The sequence below is a fragment of the Phyllobates terribilis genome, unplaced genomic scaffold (genome assembly GCF_046119375.1).
Source record: "Phyllobates terribilis strain yellow unplaced genomic scaffold, ASM4611937v1 Scaffold_134__1_contigs__length_4944459, whole genome shotgun sequence".
In the NCBI taxonomy this organism is placed as follows: Eukaryota; Metazoa; Chordata; class Amphibia; order Anura; family Dendrobatidae; genus Phyllobates; species Phyllobates terribilis.
In genome coordinates, this window is record NW_027362894.1 from 1,993,492 (window position 1) to 2,012,500 (window position 19,009).

Below are 19,009 nucleotides of genomic sequence, written 5' to 3' on the forward strand. Positions count from 1 at the left end.
TGAACCAAAATGAGCTTGTAATCTGGCTTCTGCAACTTTGAACATGAAAAATCCAATGAGGAGAAGAAAAGCAAAGCCAAAGAGTCCATCCCAAAATCCGACAAACAAGCAAAATGAACAAAAAACATTGAATTCAATTCTTTCTGATTTTAGAAACTGCATTAAAGAAGGGGTGCACCGGTCCTGGAGATACTGCAATACCAGGTCAATGCGTGGAGTGGACAGAGCAAGCTCTTTTTCCATCTCCCTGTTCTAAAAATCCATTTAATATATGGTCCCCAGATAGGGGACGTATCAGATATTAAACTGATAAGAACAGATACTACACTTGATCTTAGCCAAAAGGCCGAGAAGCGATAACCAGAATTGGTTTCAAACTACGGAGCCACCCAAGGATCCTGAAAAGTCCATTTGTGGAGATGAGCTCCTGGACTCCCGTTAAGAAGACATGTTGTCAACCTCTAGATCCCTTACATGCCTGCACTTTTCGGCTTGCTGCTGCTGCAATCCACGCGTTTTAGATCTGCATAACTCCACCTCTATAAACACAGCACCTTCACCCCCTGCTGTTCCCACCCGCCTCAACACCGTTGGAAGGGAGGAGAACCAATTAAGGCGGGGGGTGGGGTGGAACGAGCAGCTGTCTACCCTTAGCAGGAGGGCTGCTGATTACATACCTCTCCTGCTGCTGCTGCTGCTGCTGCTGCTGGCTGTCCAGCAGCAGACTGAAGGTGGCTGCTGCTGTGCACAGGTATATAAAGGCTCAGAGCCTATTATGACACGCGCAGCCAGCGTTCCATTGCCACATTCCATCTACTGCAGGCAGGATACCTGGCTGGCTGAATGTCGCTGAGAAGCTCACAGAGACCGCCATAAGCAACAGTTTAACAGAATGCCACAGACTAATCAACCAAACTTTTTGGGTTGGGTTCTCTTTTATAGTCTGCAGGCATTAAATGAAAGAAGTCAGTGTTCCAGCAGAGGGAGACAACGTTTCAGAAAAGGCATTGTAGCAAACCAAAAAAGAAATTTTAAGCGCAGCAGAGTAACCAGCGCACATACCTGTTAGCTCAGGTGAGTTTAAAAGGCTGCTGTTGATAACAAGGGCATTTGCTAAATAGATGGTGTGTGTGCAACAATATACTGAAAGGTCAATTATATTGTGCAGCTTATCTCACCACCTGTAGTTATTTAGGTGAAAGCTCCAAAATGCTTGCCTAATATGTCTGTTTATCCAAAAGGAAGTAAAAAGGGAGAGCTAGAAAGATAGCATTTCATTACATTACATGGCAATGCAATGCACAGTTGCTGAAGTTGAACCAAAATGAGCTTGTAATCTGGCTTCTGCAACTTTGAACATGAAAAATCCAATGAGGAGAAGAAAAGCAAAGCCAAAGAGTCCATCCCAAAATCCGACAAACAAGCAAAATGAACAAAAAACATTGAATTCAATTCTTTCTGATTTTAGAAACTGCATTAAAGAAGGGGTGCACCGGTCCTGGAGATACTGCAATACCAGGTCAATGCGTGGAGTGGACAGAGCAAGCTCTTTTTCCATCTCCCTGTTCTAAAAATCCATTTAATATATGGTCCCCAGATAGGGGACGTATCAGATATTAAACTGATAAGAACAGATACTACACTTGATCTTAGCCAAAAGGCCGAGAAGCGATAACCAGAATTGGTTTCAAACTACGGAGCCACCCAAGGATCCTGAAAAGTCCATTTGTGGAGATGAGCTCCTGGACTCCCGTTAAGAAGACATGTTGTCAACCTCTAGATCCCTTACATGCCTGCACTTTTCGGCTTGCTGCTGCTGCAATCCACGCGTTTTAGATCTGCATAACTCCACCTCTTTAAACACAGCACCTTCACCCCCTGCTGTTCCCACCCGCCTCAACACCGTTGGAAGGGAGGAGAACCAATTAAGGCGGGGGGTGGGGTGGAACGAGCAGCTGTCTACCCTTAGCAGGAGGGCTGCTGATTACATACCTCTCCTGCTGCTGCTGCTGCTGCTGGCTGTCCAGCAGCAGACTGAAGGTGGCTGCTGCTGTGCACAGGTATATAAAGGCTCAGAGCCTATTATGACACGCGCAGCCAGCGTTCCATTGCCACATTCCATCTACTGCAGGCAGGATACCTGGCTGGCTGAATGTCGCTGAGAAGCTCACAGAGACCGCCATAAGCAACAGTTTAACAGAATGCCACAGACTAATCAACCAAACTTTTTGGGTTGGGTTCTCTTTTATAGTCTGCAGGCATTAAATGAAAGAAGTCAGTGTTCCAGCAGAGGGAGACAACGTTTCAGAAAAGGCATTGTAGCAAACCAAAAAAGAAATTTTAAGCGCAGCAGAGTAACCAGCGCACATACCTGTTAGCTCAGGTGAGTTTAAAAGGCTGCTGTTGATAACAAGGGCATTTGCTAAATAGATGGTGTGTGTGCAACAATATACTGAAAGGTCAATTATATTGTGCAGCTTATCTCACCACCTGTAGTTATTTAGGTGAAAGCTCCAAAATGCTTGCCTAATATGTCTGTTTATCCAAAAGGAAGTAAAAAGGGAGAGCTAGAAAGATAGCATTTCATTACATTACATGGCAATGCAATGCACAGTTGCTGAAGTTGAACCAAAATGAGCTTGTAATCTGGCTTCTGCAACTTTGAACATGAAAAATCCAATGAGGAGAAGAAAAGCAAAGCCAAAGAGTCCATCCCAAAATCCGACAAACAAGCAAAATGAACAAAAAACATTGAATTCAATTCTTTCTGATTTTAGAAACTGCATTAAAGAAGGGGTGCACCGGTCCTGGAGATACTGCAATACCAGGTCAATGCATGGAGTGGACAGAGCAAGCTCTTTTTCCATCTCCCTGTTCTAAAAATCCATTTAATATATGGTCCCCAGATAGGGGACGTATCAGATATTAAACTGATAAGAACAGATACTACACTTGATCTTAGCCAAAAGGCCGAGAAGCGATAACCAGAATTGGTTTCAAACTACGGAGCCACCCAAGGATCCTGAAAAGTCCATTTGTGGAGATGAGCTCCTGGACTCCCGTTAAGAAGACATGTTGTCAACCTCTAGATCCCTTACATGCCTGCACTTTTCGGCTTGCTGCTGCTGCAATCCACGCGTTTTAGATCTGCATAACTCCACCTCTTTAAACACAGCACCTTCACCCCCTGCTGTTCCCACCCGCCTCAACACCGTTGGAAGGGAGGAGAACCAATTAAGGCGGGGGGTGGGGTGGAACGAGCAGCTGTCTACCCTTAGCAGGAAGGCTGCTGATTACATACCTCTCCTGCTGCTGCTGCTGCTGCTGGCTGTCCAGCAGCAGACTGAAGGTGGCTGCTGCTGTGCACAGGTATATAAAGGCTCAGAGCCTATTATGACACGCGCAGCCAGCGTTCCATTGCCACATTCCATCTACTGCAGGCAGGATACCTGGCTGGCTGAATGTCGCTGAGAAGCTCACAGAGACCGCCATAAGCAACAGTTTAACAGAATGCCACAGACTAATCAACCAAACTTTTTGGGTTGGGTTCTCTTTTATAGTCTGCAGGCATTAAATGAAAGAAGTCAGTGTTCCAGCAGAGGGAGACAACGTTTCAGAAAAGGCATTGTAGCAAACCAAAAAAGAAATTTTAAGCGCAGCAGAGTAACCAGCGCACATACCTGTTAGCTCAGGTGAGTTTAAAAGGCTGCTGTTGATAACAAGGGCATTTGCTAAATAGATGGTGTGTGTGCAACAATATACTGAAAGGTCAATTATATTGTGCAGCTTATCTCACCACCTGTAGTTATTTAGGTGAAAGCTCCAAAATGCTTGCCTAATATGTCTGTTTATCCAAAAGGAAGTAAAAAGGTAGAGCTAGAAAGATAGCATTTCATTACATTACATGGCAATGCAATGCACAGTTGCTGAAGTTGAACCAAAATGAGCTTGTAATCTGGCTTCTGCAACTTTGAACATGAAAAATCCAATGAGGAGAAGAAAAGCAAAGCCAAAGAGTCCATCCCAAAATCCGACAAACAAGCAAAATGAACAAAAAACATTGAATTCAATTCTTTCTGATTTTAGAAACTGCATTAAAGAAGGGGTGCACCGGTCCTGGAGATACTGCAATACCAGGTCAATGCGTGGAGTGGGCAGAGCAAGCTCTTTTTCCATCTCCCTGTTCTAAAAATCCATTTAATATATGGTCCCCAGATAGGGGACGTATCAGATATTAAACTGATAAGAACAGATACTACACTTGATCTTAGCCAAAAGGCCGAGAAGCGATAACCAGAATTGGTTTCAAACTACGGAGCCACCCAAGGATCCTGAAAAGTCCATTTGTGGAGATGAGCTCCTGGACTCCCGTTAAGAAGACATGTTGTCAACCTCTAGATCCCTTACATGCCTGCACTTTTCGGCTTGCTGCTGCTGCAATCCACGCGTTTTAGATCTGCATAACTCCACCTCTTTAAACACAGCACCTTCACCCCGTGCTGTTCCCACCCGCCTCAACACCGTTGGAAGGGAGGAGAACCAATTAAGGCGGGGGGTGGGGTGGAACGAGCAGCTGTCTACCCTTAGCAGGAGGGCTGCTGATTACATACCTCTCCTGCTGCTGCTGCTGCTGCTGGCTGTCCAGCAGCAGACTGAAGGTGGCTGCTGCTGTGCACAGGTATATAAAGGCTCAGAGCCTATTATGACACGCGCAGCCAGCGTTCCATTGCCACATTCCATCTACTGCAGGCAGGATACCTGGCTGGCTGAATGTCGCTGAGAAGCTCACAGAGACCGCCATAAGCAACAGTTTAACAGAATGCCACAGACTAATCAACCAAACTTTTTGGGATGGGTTCTCTTTTATAGTCTGCAGGCATTAAATGAAAGAAGTCAGTGTTCCAGCAGAGGGAGACAACGTTTCAGAAAAGGCATTGTAGCAAACCAAAAAAGAAATTTTAAGCGCAGCAGAGTAACCAGCGCACATACCTGTTAGCTCAGGTGAGTTTAAAAGGCTGCTGTTGATAACAAGGGCATTTGCTAAATAGATGGTGTGTGTGCAACAATATACTGAAAGGTCAATTATATTGTGCAGCTTATCTCACCACCTGTAGTTATTTAGGTGAAAGCTCCAAAATGCTTGCCTAATATGTCTGTTTATCCAAAAGGAAGTAAAAAGGGAGAGCTAGAAAGATAGCATTTCATTACATTACATGGCAATGCAATGCACAGTTGCTGAAGTTGAACCAAAATGAGCTTGTAATCTGGCTTCTGCAACTTTGAACATGAAAAATCCAATGAGGAGAAGAAAAGCAAAGCCAAAGAGTCCATCCCAAAATCCGACAAACAAGCAAAATGAACAAAAAACATTGAATTCAATTCTTTCTGATTTTAGAAACTGCATTAAAGAAGGGGTGCACCGGTCCTGGAGATACTGCAATACCAGGTCAATGCGTGGAGTGGACAGAGCAAGCTCTTTTTCCATCTCCCTGTTCTAAAAATCCATTTAATATATGGTCCCCAGATAGGGGACGTATCAGATATTAAACTGATAAGAACAGATACTACACTTGATCTTAGCCAAAAGGCCGAGAAGCGATAACCAGAATTGGTTTCAAACTACGGAGCCACCCAAGGATCCTGAAAAGTCCATTTGTGGAGATGAGCTCCTGGACTCCCGTTAAGAAGACATGTTGTCAACCTCTAGATCCCTTACATGCCTGCACTTTTCGGCTTGCTGCTGCTGCAATCCACGCGTTTTAGATCTGCATAACTCCACCTCTTTAAACACAGCACCTTCACCCCCTGCTGTTCCCACCCGCCTCAACACCGTTGGAAGGGAGGAGAACCAATTAAGGCGGGGGGTGGGGTGGAACGAGCAGCTGTCTACCCTTAGCAGGAGGGCTGCTGATTACATACCTCTCCTGCTGCTGCTGCTGCTGCTGGCTGTCCAGCAGCAGACTGAAGGTGGCTGCTGCTGTGCACAGGTATATAAAGGCTCAGAGCCTATTATGACACGCGCAGCCAGCGTTCCATTGCCACATTCCATCTACTGCAGGCAGGATACCTGGCTGGCTGAATGTCGCTGAGAAGCTCACAGAGACCGCCATAAGCAACAGTTTAACAGAATGCCACAGACTAATCAACCAAACTTTTTGGGTTGGGTTCTCTTTTATAGTCTGCAGGCATTAAATGAAAGAAGTCAGTGTTCCAGCAGAAGGAGACAACGTTTCAGAAAAGGCATTGTAGCAAACCAAAAAAGAAATTTTAAGCGCAGCAGAGTAACCAGCGCACATACCTGTTAGCTCAGGTGAGTTTAAAAGGCTGCTGTTGATAACAAGGGCATTTGCTAAATAGATGGTGTGTGTGCAACAATATACTGAAAGGTCAATTATATTGTGCAGCTTATCTCCCCACCTGTAGTTATTTAGGTGAAAGCTCCAAAATGCTTGCCTAATATGTCTGTTTATCCAAAAGGAAGTAAAAAGGGAGAGCTAGAAAGATAGCATTTCATTACATTACATGGCAATGCAATGCACAGTTGCTGAAGTTGAACCAAAATGAGCTTGTAATCTGGCTTCTGCAACTTTGAACATGAAAAATCCAATGAGGAGAAGAAAAGCAAAGCCAAAGAGTCCATCCCAAAATCCGACAAACAAGCAAAATGAACAAAAAACATTGAATTCAATTCTTTCTGATTTTAGAAACTGCATTAAAGAAGGGGTGCACCGGTCCTGGAGATACTGCAATACCAGGTCAATGCGTGGAGTGGACAGAGCAAGCTCTTTTTCCATCTCCCTGTTCTAAAAATCCATTTAATATATGGTCCCCAGATAGGGGACGTATCAGATATTAAACTGATAAGAACAGATACTACACTTGATCTTAGCCAAAAGGCCGAGAAGCGATAACCAGAATTGGTTTCAAACTACGGAGCCACCCAAGGATCCTGAAAAGTCCATTTGTGGAGATGAGCTCCTGGACTCCCGTTAAGAAGACATGTTGTCAACCTCTAGATCCCTTACATGCCTGCACTTTTCGGCTTGCTGCTGCTGCAATCCACGCGTTTTAGATCTGCATAACTCCACCTCTTTAAACACAGCACCTTCACCCCCTGCTGTTCCCACCCGCCTCAACACCGTTGGAAGGGAGGAGAACCAATTAAGGCGGGGGGTGGGGTGGAACGAGCAGCTGTCTACCCTTAGCAGGAGGGCTGCTGATTACATACCTCTCCTGCTGCTGCTGCTGCTGCTGCTGGCTGTCCAGCAGCAGACTGAAGGTGGCTGCTGCTGTGCACAGGTATATAAAGGCTCAGAGCCTATTATGACACGCGCAGCCAGCGTTCCATTGCCACATTCCATCTACTGCAGGCAGGATACCTGGCTGGCTGAATGTCGCTGAGAAGCTCACAGAGACCGCCATAAGCAACAGTTTAACAGAATGCCACAGACTAATCAACCAAACTTTTTGGGTTGGGTTCTCTTTTATAGTCTGCAGGCATTAAATGAAAGAAGTCAGTGTTCCAGCAGAGGGAGACAACGTTTCAGAAAAGGCATTGTAGCAAACCAAAAAAGAAATTTTAAGCGCAGCAGAGTAACCAGCGCACATACCTGTTAGCTCAGGTGAGTTTAAAAGGCTGCTGTTGATAACAAGGGCATTTGCTAAATAGATGGTGTGTGTGCAACAATATACTGAAAGGTCAATTATATTGTGCAGCTTATCTCACCACCTGTAGTTATTTAGGTGAAAGCTCCAAAATGCTTGCCTAATATGTCTGTTTATCCAAAAGGAAGTAAAAAGGGAGAGCTAGAAAGATAGCATTTCATTACATTACATGGCAATGCAATGCACAGTTGCTGAAGTTGAACCAAAATGAGCTTGTAATCTGGCTTCTGCAACTTTGAACATGAAAAATCCAATGAGGAGAAGAAAAGCAAAGCCAAAGAGTCCATCCCAAAATCCGACAAACAAGCAAAATGAACAAAAAACATTGAATTCAATTCTTTCTGATTTTAGAAACTGCATTAAAGAAAGGGGTGCACCGGTCCTGGAGATACTGCAATACCAGGTCAATGCGTGGAGTGGACAGAGCAAGCTCTTTTTCCATCTCCCTGTTCTAAAAATCCATTTAATATATGGTCCCCAGATAGGGGACGTATCAGATATTAAACTGATAAGAACAGATACTACACTTGATCTTAGCCAAAAGGCCGAGAAGCGATAACCAGAATTGGTTTCAAACTACGGAGCCACCCAAGGATCCTGAAAAGTCCATTTGTGGAGATGAGCTCCTGGACTCCCGTTAAGAAGACATGTTGTCAACCTCTAGATCCCTTACATGCCTGCACTTTTCGGCTTGCTGCTGCTGCAATCCACGCGTTTTAGATCTGCATAACTCCACCTCTTTAAACACAGCACCTTCACCCCCTGCTGTTCCCACCCGCCTCAACACCGTTGGAAGGGAGGAGAACCAATTAAGGCGGGGGGTGGGGTGGAACGAGCAGCTGTCTACCCTTAGCAGGAGGGCTGCTGATTACATACCTCTCCTGCTGCTGCTGCTGCTGCTGTTGCTGGCTGTCCAGCAGCAGACTGAAGGTGGCTGCTGCTGTGCACAGGTATATAAAGGCTCAGAGCCTATTATGACACGCGCAGCCAGCGTTCCATTGCCACATTCCATCTACTGCAGGCAGGATACCTGGCTGGCTGAATGTCGCTGAGAAGCTCACAGAGACCGCCATAAGCAACAGTTTAACAGAATCCCACAGACTAATCAACCAAACTTTTTGGGTTGGGTTCTCTTTTATAGTCTGCAGGCATTAAATGAAAGAAGTCAGTGTTCCAGCAGAGGGAGACAACGTTTCAGAAAAGGCATTTTAGCAAACCAAAAAAGAAATTTTAAGCGCAGCAGAGTAACCAGCGCACATACCTGTTAGCTCAGGTGAGTTTAAAAGGCTGCTGTTGATAACAAGGGCATTTGCTAAATAGATGGTGTGTGTGCAACAATATACTGAAAGGTCAATTATATTGTGCAGCTTATCTCACCACCTGTAGTTATTTAGGTGAAAGCTCCAAAATGCTTGCCTAATATGTCTGTTTATCCAAAAGGAAGTAAAAAGGGAGAGCTAGAAAGATAGCATTTCATTACATTACATGGCAATGCAATGCACAGTTGCTGAAGTTGAACCAAAATGAGCTTGTAATCTGGCTTCTGCAACTTTGAACATGAAAAATCCAATGAGGAGAAGAAAAGCAAAGCCAAAGAGTCCATCCCAAAATCCGACAAACAAGCAAAATGAACAAAAAACATTGAATTCAATTCTTTCTGATTTTAGAAACTGCATTAAAGAAGGGGTGCACCGGTCCTGGAGATACTGCAATACCAGGTCAATGCGTGGAGTGGACAGAGCAAGCTCTTTTTCCATCTCCCTGTTCTAAAAATCCATTTAATATATGGTCCCCAGATAGGGGACGTATCAGATATTAAACTGATAAGAACAGATACTACACTTGATCTTAGCCAAAAGGCCGAGAAGCGATAACCAGAATTGGTTTCAAACTACGGAGCCACCCAAGGATCCTGAAAAGTCCATTTGTGGAGATGAGCTCCTGGACTCCCGTTAAGAAGACATGTTGTCAACCTCTAGATCCCTTACATGCCTGCACTTTTCGGCTTGCTGCTGCTGCAATCCACGCGTTTTAGATCTGCATAACTCCACCTCTTTAAACACAGCACCTTCACCCCCTGCTGTTCCCACCCGCCTCAACACCGTTGGAAGGGAGGAGAACCAATTAAGGCGGGGGGTGGGGTGGAACGAGCAGCTGTCTACCCTTAGCAGGAGGGCTGCTGATTACATACCTCTCCTGCTGCTGCTGCTGCTGCTGTTGCTGGCTGTCCAGCAGCAGACTGAAGGTGGCTGCTGCTGTGCACAGGTATATAAAGGCTCAGAGCCTATTATGACACGCGCAGCCAGCGTTCCATTGCCACATTCCATCTACTGCAGGCAGGATACCTGGCTGGCTGAATGTCGCTGAGAAGCTCACAGAGACCGCCATAAGCAACAGTTTAACAGAATCCCACAGACTAATCAACCAAACTTTTTGGGTTGGGTTCTCTTTTATAGTCTGCAGGCATTAAATGAAAGAAGTCAGTGTTCCAGCAGAGGGAGACAACGTTTCAGAAAAGGCATTTTAGCAAACCAAAAAAGAAATTTTAAGCGCAGCAGAGTAACCAGCGCACATACCTGTTAGCTCAGGTGAGTTTAAAAGGCTGCTGTTGATAACAAGGGCATTTGCTAAATAGATGGTGTGTGTGCAACAATATACTGAAAGGTCAATTATATTGTGCAGCTTATCTCACCACCTGTAGTTATTTAGGTGAAAGCTCCAAAATGCTTGCCTAATATGTCTGTTTATCCAAAAGGAAGTAAAAAGGGAGAGCTAGAAAGATAGCATTTCATTACATTACATGGCAATGCAATGCACAGTTGCTGAAGTTGAACCAAAATGAGCTTGTAATCTGGCTTCTGCAACTTTGAACATGAAAAATCCAATGAGGAGAAGAAAAGCAAAGCCAAAGAGTCCATCCCAAAATCCGACAAACAAGCAAAATGAACAAAAAACATTGAATTCAATTCTTTCTGATTTTAGAAACTGCATTAAAGAAGGGGTGCACCGGTCCTGGAGATACTGCAATACCAGGTCAATGCGTGGAGTGGACAGAGCAAGCTCTTTTTCCATCTCCCTGTTCTAAAAATCCATTTAATATATGGTCCCCAGATAGGGGACGTATCAGATATTAAACTGATAAGAACAGATTTTTTTTTTTTAATTTGGCTATCCCCTGCAGAGGGATAAAACCGTTTATTAAAACTTTAACAAATTACAAGCATAATTACACAAATACCAAACGTTAAAAGACAAATGAAATTTACAAAACAAAAAAATACAAAGATTTTAAATAATTAGGTTCCATTGGTCAACAAGCCATTTTTTGGAAATATGTACATTTTTCTTTTTGTCAATTAAATAATAAGTATACATTTCACATAAACATAAACTTAAAACATCATTCACTGATAAAACATCTTGTTTAAAAATAGCAATGTTGCGCGCTTTCCAGAGAGATGACTTGGCGCAGTTCACTGTCTTCCAAGCCATTGTGTACTGGTCCATTGTGGGGCATTCCATAAGTCCGTATAGCACAGTTTTATATGTAAAGTCCTTGAGGTCTGCCACCCTTTCCAGTAGGGGGAGCAGTCTTCTCCAGAAATCCTTTGCAAAATTACATGTCCATAATAGATGTTCCACCGTTTCCTCGTCTTGGCATCCGGCTCTTGGGCAGATGGCAGACCTCACAAATCCTCTTCTGTATTGGAATGCCCGGCAAGGAAGACAGCGGTGCATGCAACTCCAAGCCAGATCTCTCTGTTCATTAAAAAGATAAAAAACGTTAATCATTTTCCAGATAGACATAGATTTGTCATCATCATATCTGTCAACATTACATATTTCCTCACTTTTACGTATTTCTTTAATTAGTTTCTTACTATTTCTTAATTCCTCTATTTTCTTAGTCCCTAAATTAAAATCGGACACTATTTTCCTTAAAATCTCATAATGCGTCGACAAATTAAAAGCATGGGGCACAGATATATTAACTTCATACCATCCAAACTTTCTCATAAAAAATCCTGTATTAAAACGCATAAAAAAGGACCAATAGTGATTCTTAAAAAGGGCATTAAAACAGTAAACGAACAGATGGATTAAAAGAAACCTATTAAAATCTGGAAAATCTTTACCACCTTTTACTTTTGATTTCATCACGATTTCTCTTTTCAGCTTTTCCATTTTTGAGTTCCAAAAGAAGGTAAAACAGGTTTTGGTTATCTTTTTTAAAACATTAACAGGCGGGGGGAAAACCATGCTAAGATACAATAAAAGAGGTAAAATCACCATCTTTAAAACCAATACTTTACCCTCCATTGTAAGTCTCCTCATGTTCCACATACATATTTTCGTATTTACTTTCTGTGTAACTGTTTCCCAACTATTATAACCATCATTATTTTCAGTGAATGATATACCTAAAATGGAAATGGATTCGGAGACATTAATTGGTACATCACGTAAAATCATCCCCCCAACACTTAAAATGTTACACTTATTAAAATTGATTTTAAAACCAGAAGCTAGACAAAAGGATTGCACTTGATGGAGAGTGGCCGTAAGTGATGGTGCATCTGTACACAAGACCGCCACGTCATCCATGTAGCCTACAACCTTGGCCTCCAAACCACCGCTTCCAGGCAGAGGGACACCGCATATCTGTTTATTTTGGCGTATTGCACATAACATTGGTTCCAGTGCACAGATAAACAGTAGGGGGGACAGAGGGCATCCCTGTTTCACCCCTGACCGTAAAAATACCTCTTGTGTCTTAAAACCATTCACTAAAATCTTACTTGTACAATCCTTGTAAAATGCTTTAAGCGATAGTAAAAACCCTTCTGGTATGCCCATTTTCTCTAAAACTTTAAAAAGATAAAAGTGTGAGACACGGTCAAATGCTTTTTCAAAATCAATAGATAAAATCGCCATTTTCCCCTTTCTGTCTTTCACATCCTCAATACAGTCTTTCACTAAATTCAGATTGTCCCATATACTGCGCCCCGGCACCCCACACACTTGATTAGAATGAATAACTTTGCTGATGACTTCTTTTAGACGATTTGCACAAATTTTAGCCATTATTTTATAGTCACAATTTAAAAGTGTTATTGGTCTCCAGTTTTCTAATTTTGATTTATCGCCTTTTTTGTATAGGAGGGAGACTTCACCTTTCTTCCAGGAATTTAATAAAACCTTATTATTAAAAACCTCAGTAAACAAATAAAACAAATCATCTTTTAAAATATCATAAAACATACATAAAATTCTATTGGGATGCCATCAGGACCAGGGACCTTTCCAGTTTTAAAACTTTTAATAGTTTTTAACACTTCTTGTTCCGTTAAAACTTGGGATAAAAACTCTTGGGATGCGGGATCTAAAACAGCTGTTAGTCCTTGCAGCGAATCATCCATTAATTTATTATCTATATTTTTTCCATTAAAAAGATTAGAAAAAAAAACCTCAACTTTACCCAGCATATTTTTTATATTATTCTCACCATCTATATGGTCAATTATCACTTTTTCTTTTTTATTTTTCCTAAAAAAATATCTGGAACACTTTTCATTTTCTTCTATATGTTGTACTCTAGAACGAAAAATTATCTCTTTTCCTTTTTGTTCTAGCCATTTTGAAATCTCTTCTTTTAAGTTTGAAATATCAACTTGTACATCTATCCCATTGTCTCTGAGCTTAAATAATGTTTGTAGGCGGGTATTTAAAATTCTATATTCTTCATATTTTTCATTGGCTCTACATATACTCTTTTTAATAAAAAAGTCTTTTATTTTTACTTTCATTCTATCCCACCATACACTCATAGTCTCACTTGTTTTTTTCCCTTTTCTACATTTCCTATAAAACTCAATAAAATCTGATAAAATCTGCGGGTCGGTTAAAAGGGATACGTTCATTTTCCAGCTTTTCTTACCACATTTTTTGTTGTCATTTACTTTTATGGTAAAGGATAAAAGTTTATGGTCTGAAAATATATTAGTTAAAACTTCACATTTGGCAGGTATTGTTTTATCTGAACCAAAAATAAAATCAATCCTAGAGCTACAATTAGAATTGCTCCAAGTGAAACCGGCGTCCTCTGTGCTGTCACTATGACACTCTTTATATATGTCTATCAATTTAGCATCTTTGACTTTATCATGTAGCATACCTGAGGTTTTATCGTAGTTCCTGCTTACAGAGCTGGAGCGCCGGTTTTCACCTTTTAAAACACAATTAAAATCCCCTGCTAAGATAAAAGGTTCAGAGTTATTAATAAATAATGGTAAAAGATCAAGCATTTCGGCTCTTTCATTTTTCTCTGGGGATCCATAAAAATTTAAAAACTGCCATCTAATACCATCAATAAAAGCTTTCACTAATAAAATACGACCTGGTAAAATTTCCTGAATAAAATCAATTAAAACGTTCCCTTTAAAAAGTATGGCTACACCCGCTGATCCTGCAGCATTCGATCCGGACCAGACAGATGGCCCACACTTCCACTCATCTTTATATTTTTGATATGACATTTCATGTGGGATATTACATTCTTGCAGAAAAAATACAGATGCAGTAAAACACGTAAAAAAATTAAAAAGAGCAGATCTTCTCGTGTTAGATTTTATGCCTCTCACGTTGAGGGAAATACCTTTGAGTTCAGCCATCATTAGAAAATGTAGAAATTTTACTTAGGTAACTAAGAGCAACGGATTTACCTGTCCGATGAACCTGATCAGACCACTGGGCTTGCGCCTCCCTCCTCATCTGATAGTATCGTCACGAGAGTCTCCGTGGAGGAGGAAAGATTACCACATTTATATAAACCCGACGCTACACTGGCATAGCTCGGAGGGCTGGCTGGCAGAACCCGCTGGGTCTCCATTGGCTGGCCATGCAGTTCCTCATCAGGTGGGTCCCCGAGGGGTTCCGCCGCCCCTGTTTGACCTGTAGAAGGTCGTCCTATAGGAGGAGGTTGCGCACAAGGCAGAGCCTCTGACTCTTCAGAGGCAGCAAGATCCCGGTCCCCACCTGTAGCAGCGGAGACCGAAACCCCTGAGGGTCCAGCGTCCACGTCCCCTTCTGGAGAAGTGTCCATCTGTTCACCTCCTGCTGCCTCCTCCGAACCACCCTTTTTCTTTTTCTTAGGACCCACCTTTATCCACTCAGCGCCCTCAGCACTAGGAGACCCAGACTGGGCATGGGCTTCTGTGTCGGCCTTTTGCCGGTCCCTTTTGACCTTACCAGTAGTGCCCTTCTGCTCCTTCTCAGCCCTCCTTTTGGACTCCCGCAGGTCCTGCAGCCAGGTTTTGGGATTTGGTATTTTACCTGTCATGGACTCTGGAGACACTTCACTATTTGGTACGCCCTTATTGTCTCCAGAGGCTCCAGGTTGTTGTTCCTCCTCCTGAGGGGTGGTCTGATCTTTTGGTCCTTGGTCGGACGTCTTGGACTTCCCCTTTTGCTCATCTTCCCGAAATCTGTGAGGGCAAGAAAAATAAAAGTGACCTGGAGTCTGGCAAAAACTGCATTTCTTTTCCTTAGGGCATTCTTTTGTCTCATGTTCTTCACTAGCACAATTTCTACATGATACATGACAGTTTTCTTTTGAATGACCATAGCGCCCACAATTTCTGCAATATACTGGCATCCCAGAAAAGAAGAAATCCCCATTTGTTTGCCCAATTTTGAAACGGGCAGGGGGGAGCCGTATACCACCTGGTGTATTTGGATCTCTTGTACACTTCACAAGGAATTTCCACTTAGATGTCCATATGTTATATTCGTTTAATATCTTCCCAATACATTTAACACTTTTAAAATAAATTGCTAGAAATGACATTACTTCTGGAGCAGAAACAAAGGGCGAAAATATTTTTACAATAACCAGTCTTACCTCATCCAGGACGTGCTCAACAATTTGTATCCCTTTCAAAACAGGACTATTTTCAACTTTTTTTAACTTTTCTAGTACATCTCTAAAAATACCTTCTCCGGTGAATGTGATGTCATAGTCACCTCTTCTGGGATAATCCTGGATGGAGAGAATTTCATTCCTTTGTACGCCAAGAAGGTTCCTGAGCACGTCCTGGACTACATACCCTAATTTCCTCATATCCGAGCCACCCGCCGTGAAGTGAACTCGGATAGAGTTTTTTAGCCTTGCATAAAGAGGCACGAGGTTAGGGTCAACCTCCATGGAAAAACGAAACAAGGTTGCAAATTGCAGCCGCTTGCAATCTGCGCTCCCAGTGTTCTTGCAGCGAAAAACACCTGGAAGCTGGGGGATCGCAACTCGTTACCCTGGGACTAAGCCCTCTCCCTAATAGCAGCAAGCAGGTTAAGTCCACCAAAGTGGACGATCCTGCCAGGCCAAGGAGAGGGGTACCCGAGTGCCCTTCAACCACAATCTCCTGCAATAAAGCACTTGATCTTAGCCAAAAGGCCGAGAAGCGATAACCAGAATTGGTTTCAAACTACGGAGCCACCCAAGGATCCTGAAAAGTCCATTTGTGGAGATGAGCTCCTGGACTCCCGTTAAGAAGACATGTTGTCAACCTCTAGATCCCTTACATGCCTGCACTTTTCGGCTTGCTGCTGCTGCAATCCACGCGTTTTAGATCTGCATAACTCCACCTCTTTAAACACAGCACCTTCACCCCCTGCTGTTCCCACCCGCCTCAACACCGTTGGAAGGGAGGAGAACCAATTAAGGCGGGGGGTGGGGTGGAACGAGCAGCTGTCTACCCTTAGCAGGAGGGCTCCTGATTACATACCTCTCCTGCTGCTGCTGCTGCTGGCTGTCCAGCAGCAGACTGAAGGTGGCTGCTGCTGTGCACAGGTATATAAAGGCTCAGAGCCTATTATGACACGCGCAGCCAGCGTTCCATTGCCACATTCCATCTACTGCAGGCAGGATACCTGGCTGGCTGAATGTCGCTGAGAAGCTCACAGAGACCGCCATAAGCAACAGTTTAACAGAATGCCACAGACTAATCAACCAAACTTTTTGGGTTGGGATCTCTTTTATAGTCTGCAGGCATTAAATGAAAGAAGTCAGTGTTCCAGCAGAAGGAGACAACGTTTCAGAAAAGGCATTGTAGCAAACCAAAAAAGAAATTTTAAGCGCAGCAGAGTAACCAGCGCACATACCTGTTAGCTCAGGTGAGTTTAAAAGGCTGCTGTTGATAACAAGGGCATTTGCTAAATAGATGGTGTGTGTGCAACAATATACTGAAAGGTCAATTATATTGTGCAGCTTATCTCACCACCTGTAGTTATTTAGGTGAAAGCTCCAAAATGCTTGCCTAATATGTCTGTTATCCAAAAGGAAGTAAAAAGGGAGAGCTAGAAAGATAGCATTGCATCACATTACATGGCAATGCAATGCACAGTTGCTGAAGTTGAACCAAAATGAGCTTGTAATCTGGCTTCTGCAACTTTGAACATGAAAAATCCAATGAGGAGAAGAAAAGCAAAGCCAAAGAGTCCATCCCAAAATCCGACAAACAAGCAAAATGAACAAAAAACATTGAATTCAATTCTTTCTGATTTTAGAAACTGCATTAAAGAAGGGGTGCACCGGTCCTGGAGATACTGCAATACCAGGTCAATGCGTGGAGTGGACAGAGCAAGCTCTTTTTCCATCTCCCTGTTCTAAAAATCCATTTAATATATGGTCCCCAGATAGGGGACGTATCAGATATTAAACTGATAAGAACAGATACTACACTTGATCTTAGCCAAAAGGCCGAGAAGCGATAACCAGAATTGGTTTCAAACTACGGAGCCACCCAAGGATCCTGAAAAGTCCATTTGTGGAGATGAGCTCCTGGACTCCCGTTAAGAAGACATGTTGTCAACCTCTAGATCCCTTACATGCCTGCACTTTTCGGCTTGCTGCTGCTGCAATCCACGCGTTTTAGATCTGCATAACTCCACCTCTTTAAACACAGCACCTTCACCCCCTGCTGTTCCCACCCGCCTCAACACCGTTGGAAGGGAGGAGAACCAATTAAGGCGGGGGGTGGGGTGGAACGAGCAGCTGTCTACCCTTAGCAGGAGGGCTCCTGATTACATACCTCTCCTGCTGCTGCTGCTGCTGGCTGTCCAGCAGCAGACTGAAGGTGGCTGCTGCTGTGCACAGGTATATAAAGGCTCAGAGCCTATTATGACACGCGCAGCCAGCGTTCCATTGCCACATTCCATCTACTGCAGGCAGGATACCTGGCTGGCTGAATGTCGCTGAGAAGCTCACAGAGACCGCCATAAGCAACAGTTTAACAGAATGCCACAGACTAATCAACCAAACTTTTTGGGTTGGGTTCTCTTTTATAGTCTGCAGGCATTAAATGAAAGAAGTCAGTGTTCCAGCAGAAGGAGACAACGTTTCAGAAAAGGCATTGTAGCAAACAAAAAAAGAAATTTTAAGCGCAGCAGAGTAACCAGCGCACATACCTGTTAGCTCAGGTGAGTTTAAAAGGCTGCTGTTGATAACAAGGGCATTTGCTAAATAGATGGTGTGTGTGCAACAATATACTGAAAGGTCAATTATATTGTGCAGCTTATCTCACCACCTGTAGTTATTTAGGTGAAAGCTCCAAAATGCTTGCCTAATATGTCTGTTTATCCAAAAGGAAGTAAAAAGGGAGAGCTAGAAAGATAGCATTGCATCACATTACATGGCAATGCAATGCACAGTTGCTGAAGTTGAACCAAAATGAGCTTGTAATCTGGCTTCTGCAACTTTGAACATGAAAAATCCAATGAGGAGAAGAAAAGCAAAGCCAAAGAGTCCATCCCAAAATCCGACAAACAAGCAAAATGAACAAAAAACATTGAATTCAATTCTTTCTGATTTTAGAAACTGCATTAAAGAAGGGGTGCACCGGTCCTGGAGATACTGCAATACCAGGTCAATGCGTGGAGTGGACAGAGCAAGCTCTTTTTCCATCTCCCTGTTCTAAAAATCCATTTAATATATGGTCCCCAGATAGGGGACGTATCAGATATTAAACTGATAAGAACAGATACTACACTTGATCTTAGCCAAAAGGCCGAGAAGCGATAACCAGAATTGGTTTCAAACTACGGAGCCACCCAAGGATCCTGAAAAGTCCATTTGTGGAGATGAGCTCCTGGACTCCCGTTAAGAAGACATGTTGTCAACCTCTAGATCCCTTACATGCCTGCACTTTTCGGCTTGCTGCTGCTGCAATCCACGCGTTTTAGATCTGCATAACTCCACCTCTTTAAACACAGCACCTTCACCCCCTGCTGTTCCCACCCGCCTCAACACCGTTGGAAGGGAGGAGAACCAATTAAGGCGGGGGGTGGGGTG

The 19,009-nt window shown here is 43.2% G+C and overlaps 11 non-coding genes across 11 annotated transcripts; all 11 read right to left on the reverse strand.

Annotated features, from left to right (window-relative positions):
- Positions 1-167: 167 nt before the first annotated feature.
- On the reverse strand, positions 168-358 carry LOC141204786 (U2 spliceosomal RNA). Its single transcript, XR_012275640.1, has one exon. It is a non-coding gene; the product is annotated as a U2 spliceosomal RNA (small nuclear RNA).
- Positions 359-1,482: 1,124 nt separating this feature from the next.
- Positions 1,483-1,673, reverse strand: LOC141204787 (U2 spliceosomal RNA). Its single transcript, XR_012275641.1, has one exon. It is a non-coding gene; the product is annotated as a U2 spliceosomal RNA (small nuclear RNA).
- A 1,118-nt stretch (positions 1,674-2,791) lies between these two features.
- On the reverse strand, positions 2,792-2,982 carry LOC141204075 (U2 spliceosomal RNA). The gene has a single exon (XR_012275047.1). It is a non-coding gene; the product is annotated as a U2 spliceosomal RNA (small nuclear RNA).
- A 1,118-nt stretch (positions 2,983-4,100) lies between these two features.
- Positions 4,101-4,291, reverse strand: LOC141204876 (U2 spliceosomal RNA). Its single transcript, XR_012275726.1, has one exon. It is a non-coding gene; the product is annotated as a U2 spliceosomal RNA (small nuclear RNA).
- Positions 4,292-5,409: 1,118 nt separating this feature from the next.
- LOC141204788 (U2 spliceosomal RNA) lies at positions 5,410-5,600 on the reverse strand. The gene has a single exon (XR_012275642.1). It is a non-coding gene; the product is annotated as a U2 spliceosomal RNA (small nuclear RNA).
- A 1,118-nt stretch (positions 5,601-6,718) lies between these two features.
- LOC141204790 (U2 spliceosomal RNA) lies at positions 6,719-6,909 on the reverse strand. Its single transcript, XR_012275644.1, has one exon. It is a non-coding gene; the product is annotated as a U2 spliceosomal RNA (small nuclear RNA).
- A 1,122-nt stretch (positions 6,910-8,031) lies between these two features.
- Positions 8,032-8,222, reverse strand: LOC141204792 (U2 spliceosomal RNA). Its single transcript, XR_012275645.1, has one exon. It is a non-coding gene; the product is annotated as a U2 spliceosomal RNA (small nuclear RNA).
- A 1,124-nt stretch (positions 8,223-9,346) lies between these two features.
- LOC141204793 (U2 spliceosomal RNA) lies at positions 9,347-9,537 on the reverse strand. The gene has a single exon (XR_012275646.1). It is a non-coding gene; the product is annotated as a U2 spliceosomal RNA (small nuclear RNA).
- Positions 9,538-10,661: 1,124 nt separating this feature from the next.
- LOC141204318 (U2 spliceosomal RNA) lies at positions 10,662-10,852 on the reverse strand. Its single transcript, XR_012275269.1, has one exon. It is a non-coding gene; the product is annotated as a U2 spliceosomal RNA (small nuclear RNA).
- A 6,388-nt stretch (positions 10,853-17,240) lies between these two features.
- LOC141204794 (U2 spliceosomal RNA) lies at positions 17,241-17,431 on the reverse strand. Its single transcript, XR_012275647.1, has one exon. It is a non-coding gene; the product is annotated as a U2 spliceosomal RNA (small nuclear RNA).
- A 1,115-nt stretch (positions 17,432-18,546) lies between these two features.
- On the reverse strand, positions 18,547-18,737 carry LOC141204795 (U2 spliceosomal RNA). Its single transcript, XR_012275648.1, has one exon. It is a non-coding gene; the product is annotated as a U2 spliceosomal RNA (small nuclear RNA).
- Positions 18,738-19,009: the final 272 nt, after the last annotated feature.